Consider the following 8799-nt stretch of genomic DNA (forward strand, 5'->3'; position numbering starts at 1 on the left):
AATGAGACTTTTTAGCTAATCTTCTAATAACAGATAACGATTATCTAAACTATGGATAAACTTTAGTAATTAAGATAAACTCGAAATCTAGCTGTTGACTTGTCATCTCCAGCTGTCATTCATGGTATGATGGATCATCCTTATCTTTAAGTCTTCATCGCATGCTTCTGGATAATACACAAAGTGTAGTTGACCAGAGGTTCGATGAAGATGCTCTTTCCATTGCATCCTTGGTCGTCCATCAGTCCTCTGGTTGTGCTCCAGACTTAGTCAATTCTGCCTTGATGTCTTCATCGGTCTTCTGGTTCTTCATCACTTATTGTTTTTCATTACTTTTTCACTTTATGAATTATGGGGTTTAACACACAAGGATTCATATCGTGATATAGTTAGATATGTTGAATATCGTTCATTTAATTATAATAGAACAATATCAACATAATAAATCGATCATTAAGAAAGACATTACTTGCCTCTCCTGAAGCAGTGTACATATCAACACATGAATGGTTACATTTAGGATATGGTATTTATTTTATTTTAAATGACAATTAGATCATTGGTTTAATATGGTCATGCATAAAAAGAATCAAGGACTCAATAAGGTTGTTAGAAAAATGGGTCCACCCTTAGGATTTCAAGATACGAAGTTGAGTTTCAATTCCCAGCATATCATGATGGACTTGAAATTGATCGAGATAATGTATTTGATTTCTACAACATAAATTTAACCTTCGAGAAATACAACGTCCCCATTGTTTGATCAACATCAAACCTTCATAGCAGTAGCTAAAATAAATTAACAAAGATTCTTATAATGTTAAACATATGTGTTCCACTGGACTTAAAGGGAAAAAACAATATAGCTTCAAAAAAATCTCATAATCACTACAGTGAGAAGATTTAGAGACAGATATGTTGTGCATTTTAGTATCTAGTTATGCAAATTTGTTCAATCTATCAAGATCAATCAACAATCTTAGGCACCGTTTGGGAATATTTTGTTTATGTTTTTGTGTTTACATATAAAAAAAGTGATAAGGGGACAAAAACAATAGTTGGCAATAATTTGTGTGTTCATAAAAGCAAAACCAATTTACAGAAGAATGTAAATGGCAGTTGTAGGTTATAAAAATTATTGGGATGTTTTCATAGTTACAAAATTTATTGTGAACATATATGAAGACAATAAAATATATGTGAACCTTCAGACAACCATCTAATACATATCTCGTGTTGTATATTACCGTATTTATTCTCGGAACAAAATTATATCTATATCAACCCTTGTGTAATGTAAGAACTGAGGTTGACACACACGTACAAGTGGTCTTTACATGATCATAGTGTGAAACATATTAACATGTTAAGAAGTTGACACACACGTAATGGTGGTATTTACTTGATCATAGTGTGAAACATATTAACATGTTATGATGATGAATATATTTTACCGCATGAGAACATATTGATGCAGATGAACACTTTCCACCAATCTGAATGTCACTGTTCCTATTTATGCTAATGTTATATGTTAACGAATGTTCATACATGGGATAGCTGACCTAGTGCCTTTTAGTATGTCAAGATACCGAAGTTGAGTTCCCCTTTCCAGCATACTATTATGGAGTTGAAATCGATTGAGATCATGTATTACCTTTTGTGTTCACATAATTTGAATATTCTATAAATCCAACATGCCCATTGTATGATCAAAATATAACCTTGTATAGGGGTAGCCAAAATAACTTAACAAAGATTCCTTAAATGCTAAACATATATGTTCCACTGACTTAAAGGGAAATAACAGTCGAGCTTCATCAATAAAGTTGAGTCACTTCAGTGAGAAGATTTAAAGACAGATATGAATCACCTTAAGAGGATGGTGGATTGCAATTTGTCAATAAGAAAAAAGAGTTATCTGTAGAGAATGTATAATATAATATCTATTTGCAGCAAGGTAGATATAAAGAGAAGAATACAGCATAGGAAGGTTGTGATTTGTGAAAGTACATGTACTGTCCTACAAAAAATGATCTTTCCTGTTCATACCAATAACATCTTTTGGCTTATATATGTTATTGTTTTAATGAGAGTAGATGTTCTACATTTTAGCACCATTGATAAGAGTGTCGAAGTATAGTGGACACTCTTTGTGCACCAACAAAGCTACGGATGGACATACTTGACAAATCTAATCGTAACCAATGGTCTATCAGAGGAGAACCTGAATGCTATAGAATGTATGCACTCATGATATCTACTTTTTTGTGTTGTATTTATCTATATGATAAGGGTGATTTTTCCATGCAACATTAGCCAAGACTTATAAAATTACGATAAACTCAATCAGATTAATCAGATTAATATGTAGAATTAGAATGGCAACGTTTTTGTTACCTAGTGATGTAAACTTGTTCAATTTGTTAAGATCAATCAACAATTTTAAGCATCATTTGGGAATAGTTTTGTTTCTTTTTTTGTGTTTACATTTTAAAGAAAGTCAAAAGGGGACAAACACAGCATCTGGCAATCATTTGTGTGTTCATAAAAGAAAAATCAATTTACAGAATTTTATAAATGGCAGTTGTAGGTTATAGAAATTAGTTTGATTTGTTCATAGTTATAAAATTTATTGTGAACACATAAATATACACACATTCGCATATGAGAAAATTCAGACAACCGTACAACCACATCTCGTGTTGTATATTACCTTCTTTAATTTAGGAACAAAATTATAGTTATTTGACCACTTGTCTATCTTAATCGCAAAAAATTGAGACACATGTACAGGTGGTATGAACATGAACATAGTGTGACACATATGAACATGTTAAGATGACGAAGACATTTGACTGTATGAACATGTATTGACGAAGAGGAACATATGTCCACCGACATGAACAACCCACAAGACATATGAACACATGCATACCCACATGAACAACCCAACAATGTAATGTAGCATGTACGCACCCTTGTCTCGAATACGAACCCGATTTTTGTCCTATATGTGCATTTTTGGCCCAAATATGAAGACATATTGAGCCTGACACAATATATATATATATATATACATAATCAAACTGATAATGAATGTAATATCAAAGAAATATACACTTAATTGAATGCATCATTTCGCTAGTTTTACAAATTAAAACCTATACAACAGTTTCAATTCATCTTATATGTGTATTACTTAGCACTATATTACATCACTAAGACAGATTATATGTGATTAACACTCGTGAACACAATATGAACAGACATTCAACAATGTGAACCTTCGGACACCCTTACAAACACATCTCCCGTTATATCAACACACATTGATGCAACTTATTAACAATTGCCCACCAAGATGAACACATATTGACGAAAATATGCACATATTGACGAAAATATGCACATATTGACGAAAATATGCACATGCACAACCATATGAACAACCCCCAAAACGCCATGAACAATTGTTACAATCACCATATCAGTGAAACATGTACGCACCCTTGTCTCGAATACAAAACTGGGTTTTGTCCTATATGTGCATTTTGCACCAATCATGAACACATAATGAGTCTGAGATAATATATATACGTAATCAACATGATTATGAATGTAATATCAACGAAATGTACACATAAGTGGATGCATCATTTAGCTATTGTTATAAATTAACAGCTAAACAAACACATCTCGTGTGATATGAACCCCTTGTGTAACTTAATAAAATAATTTGACGCACACATACAGGTGGTAGGTACATGAACATATTGTGAAACATATAAACATATGTAACCTGGCATGAACATTAAAATATTGTTATAAAGTAAAACCTATAAAATTTTCTAGGGGGAGTCTCTAGAAATTTTGAATAAAAGTTTTTGGAAAGTGATTTCTGAAACGAGTACATAATTTTGAACAGGTATTTCCTGAGATTTTACTTGCGAAATTTCTCATCGATCATAATTTCAATACCTGTTTCAGCTATTCTTCAAATTGTTATTATCACGTCTCTTATATGATAATCATTTTCGGTGATAATACACTCCTTTGTTATCAAAGTTGTTTTCTGATTTTTTTTCTTTGATTGATACACATTCGTTATTCTTTGAATATCAGAATCTGTAAACTTGTACTTACAGATCTTCATTCATTTCTCTCACATTCTGAATAATCTAATTATGATACATCACTCCTTGATTGATTATGCTTAAAAGCTACATATCTTGATCAATTTTTATCTGATCATTGTGTTTTATAGTAAGTAATAATATTTTGATCAACAGTTTGTGATCAACTGAGCATACTGTAAATTTTAGGAGGGACTGAGTGCTTCACAGAAATACCTCAATGGAATGTCAGAACCGACAAACCTACCCATGAGGACAACAATATCTGAGTAAGTTTAAACTCAAACAGGGTTTGTATGCTGAGCTTAAAATAAAAAAGAGAGGGGTAGTTGTTATGAGCCAAAAGAATTGATGAGAGTTGTATCAGGATTACAAGATCGAAAGAATCCTATTCTAAACCTCTAAATTCCAGGCATACCACGTAATCTATTAGTTCTCAATTCTTTCGAAACTAATATTGAAAAAAGCAAAGATCAGGCCAATTCTTGTCACAACCCCACCAGCTACTCATTTATCTCTTAACAGATAAGTGTTTCAATAACACTTAGGGCATGCAGCTCACAGTCTATCAGTTTCTCATTTGAAGAAAGTTGATATTGAGACAGAAGGATATATATCCCCCCTTCAAGTCTTTTGATCACATATTGAGTCTGATAAATTTGTGTAGTTCACACGGTTTATCATTTTGAGCCTAAACAGAAGCATATGTTGCTTATTTTTCTATACTACACAGATTTTGCAATTTATATGTTATTTTGCTGAAACATTCATAGATATACTTTATATAAGATATCAATGATTGAATGGAAGTCGTGGTGAGATGATCCTTAAAAAGTCTCATATATGAAGTACATTCGTTGTACTGAGTATATTTGTTATATTCATAGGCCAATCTTTTATAAGAATGAAAACAATTTCATAAGTTGAAATTGGTTGTTATTTTTCCATTCCCTTAATCTGAAAAGATTATACAACTGGATTTGAAAAGATCTGCTTACAATTTTATGAATTGACGGTTTTCGAAGAAATTTCATTCATTCTGATGTATGATGCTAATATTTCTCATTTCATCATAAGCGGGAGTATGTGATAATGAATGAAATAATCAATTCTGGATGATATAAGGAGAGTATGATATAAAAATCAATGGGAGTAGCATCAAAGGGGAGTATGAGATAAAGATTGAGAACCAGCAAAAGACTCAAAGGAGTGTGACTGAAGATTATTTAACATTGTCTGAGAGATGTTGAATGTGAAGATCATCTTTACAAAATGTTTACTGATAGAGATTTCTCAACGAAGAGAATGTTTAATTTTGGGGAGAATATTTGTGAACCTTTATCTGAAGAAATTTGTTTATGGGGAGAATGTTAGAAAATGTTATCTGAAGAAGATTCTTTGAAGATCATATCTTGAAGATCATTTCTGAAGAATTGTTGCTAATACTGTTCTTTATTGTAAAAAGAGAAGATCGTTTCTATTCTATATTCGAGGGGGAGAATGTTAGAAGATTTTCTCAACAAAAGTCTATCTGAAGTTCCTTAAAGCAGAGATTGTTAGAAGATTGCTTTTGAAGATTTTGAAGATTTTGAAGAAGTCATAAATAACTTAAAGCGTCAAAGTTCACACGAGTTTCAAAGCGCACAAATTCTTTCAAGCCTGAATACAAAGGGGGAGAATTTTAGGACTGAATTTTAGTGTTAAATTGTATTCATCTTGAAAGTCTATAATTGTCTATAATTGTAATATTAGCGTGTTTGACTTTGTAAGTGTTTGTTGACTTTGACTAGAAGAGTTCAATGTTTGACCCTATATAAAGCTTTGTCTTGTAGTGAATTAGTAGAAGAGCTCAATTGTAAAATCAAACGTATACTTAGAGTGAAATGTAAGGGTTTGACTATTTGATTAATTCTCTCAATCCTCTCAAGTGTTCTTGAATGTTCATATGAGATTGTCATTGAATTCATGAAGATATCTGAAGATTGATTATTTCGTGGACTCACAAAAGCAATTATCCACATGCACCATTGGCTTAATCTCCCAAGAAAGACATTAATGTAAATGACATAAATATAAATTGCTTGAAAGTAAATGATTGGAATGTAAAGAACTTGAAAGTAAATGACTTAAACGCAACGAAAATGAAAGTAAATGTCTTGAATGTAAAGACTTTATGAGAACTGGTGCTGTAAGAACTGAAAAACATGTTGCAACAATTTCGAGACAATAATTCTTAACCCAAAATCTTATAAATTCATTTCCAATCCAAACACAAACAAGTACCATAAATTTTACAAGTACAAGTTGAATTGAATTCAATATGGAATGATTCTGAAACACATGAAGCCTTCATTATATAGTAAAGGGAAGCTTCCAAAGAGGGGGGGCCCTAAAACCCAAAGGGTATTGTTCAACAAGCACAATCAACCAAGAGTCTCAAGAAACTATTAAACAAATCTAAGAAAGTCAACTAAAGCCTTTTTCCAGCATGTTGTTTGCTCTCAATCTATGATTAAAAGGGTTTCCAAAAGTGGCCATTACAAAAGTCACCACCTTCTATTTTGTCTTCTTGCAGTACTGTAGCAACCTGCTGCAACAACTTTGAACATATTACTTATATTGCAAACATAAACCAAAATAAATCCAAATCTTCAATCCTAACTCCAGAATCGGTAACATGTAAAATAAGAATAAAAAAGGACTTAATATATGACTTTGGGAATAAGAAATAGTAAATAATTTCCTAAATGGGTGCTAAAAAGGTACATTATTGCAGCACGTATCAATTATGGACATGCATCGGGCAACCAAAAATATGAATAAGACTCAGACAAATTGGTTTCTTACCTCTCCATACCGCATCGGGAATCCTACCATTAATCGTTGATGATGGAAGGCGATTAATGATGTGCATGATCATAGATAAATCTTTAGTCCATAAAACTTTAGGGAAACCAGCGATTAACCTCATACATCTTGCTTTCAATGTTAGATTCATGCATTCAACTACTCTATTTGATTGTGGATCATGTGGAGTAGTGAAGTTGTTGATCCTCTCTCTCATTTGATTTGATGATAATCCCTTATATCCTATGCAAAGTATTTAGGTTTCTATTTTTCAGTTCCAGCGATCATCACTGAGCTTGTTCAGTGATCGCTGAAAAACTTGTATTATGAATCCAATCAGCAACAATAATACTTCAAGAAGACAAAACTCACACCAAAGAACCTTCAGTGAAAGTCGAAGAGTGAAATTGAAGAGATTGGCGAGTACGTGATCTGAAGCGGTATTCAGTGATTACAACCTTGTCTACATATGTGTGAATACTACCCAAGCCTCGGCGAATGCTGAAGAGACCTCCAGGTTATCCCAGCATTCAGCGATCAAAAGAAGCTTGTTGAGCACAATTGATTTTGTCTTGTCCTTGCACACACAAAGGACAAACCCATACCCTTTCTAAGAGTTAGTACGGTATGGAGCCGACTAGTTGACTCTATTACCTACCAACTTTGTGAAAGGATGTCTGCTCATGAATAGGCTTTTGTACTATTCACTGTAGCAAAGGACAAGTCTTCCCCTTAAGGCTTGACACACGTTCTAACCCTACTACGTTGCATTAAATGTGCATTTAATAGTATAAATAGATGTGTTCTATCTCCATGCAGATATACATATATTCTAAACCCTTACTCTGAGCTATCTTATGCTTAAGTAAAAAAACACACATCTAAGAACAAATACGCTCATCTTCAAGAGCAAGTGAGAATCTCTTTTATTGTAATCTAAACAAGTTCTCTCCCAGATAGAACTTACCTTCTTCTATTTCTTTAACAACAAATCTTTTCTTCATTTGCTAAGATTTAGTGTGTAATCTTTAGATTGTTTAGATAGGTTTTTTCTTACCTTATATTTCCGCAAACAATCTTGTAAAATCTGTATTAATCATTCTTCATCAATATATATTTTAAATTTGAAATGTTTCTGTGTTTGTATTCATTCCCCTCTTCTACAAACTGTTGTACACATCTTGTAGACCCTAACGGGACCAACAGAAGTGTCGATGGATTCCCTTTCCTTGCAAAATGAGAGAAACTTACCACTTTCGAATTCTCCACCGTTATCCGATTTCAACACTTCGACTTCCTTCCGGGTTAAGTTTCCACCCAGAAAAACCACTGTTTGAACTTCTCAAACACTTCTTATTACTGTTTCATAATAAAAATCCAAACTTTATGAGAATAACATCAATGAAAGAGACAAAGTAATGACCTCCACTATGGGATTTAGTGCTAACCGATCCCCAAACATCTGTGTATACATATACAAGAATTCTCGTTGTATTGTGTTTGCCAACACCAAAAGAGACATTTGTTTGCTTCCCAAAGATGCATTCCTTGCAGAAATCTAAGCTCTTATATTCCATCTCCTTGATAAGGTTCTGTTTATGTAAGATCTCCAAGTTTTTCTCTATAGTGTGGCCAAGTCTTAGATGTCATTTGGAGTCATCTACCTTATTTGCATTGGTTTTACCTACAAATGCATTTGCACTTTGTCTATCCAGAAAATAGAAATTATTTGTAGCTTTCATACTTTTGATTAGGTTAAGAGTCCCACCGGAGATTCTCTAGGAGTCGCCTTGCATACTAATATTGCACCCAAGCT

This window comes from Cynara cardunculus (assembly GCF_001531365.2).
Source record: "Cynara cardunculus var. scolymus isolate 2C chromosome LG 9, CcrdV1, whole genome shotgun sequence".
Lineage (NCBI taxonomy): Eukaryota > Viridiplantae > Streptophyta > Magnoliopsida > Asterales > Asteraceae > Cynara > Cynara cardunculus.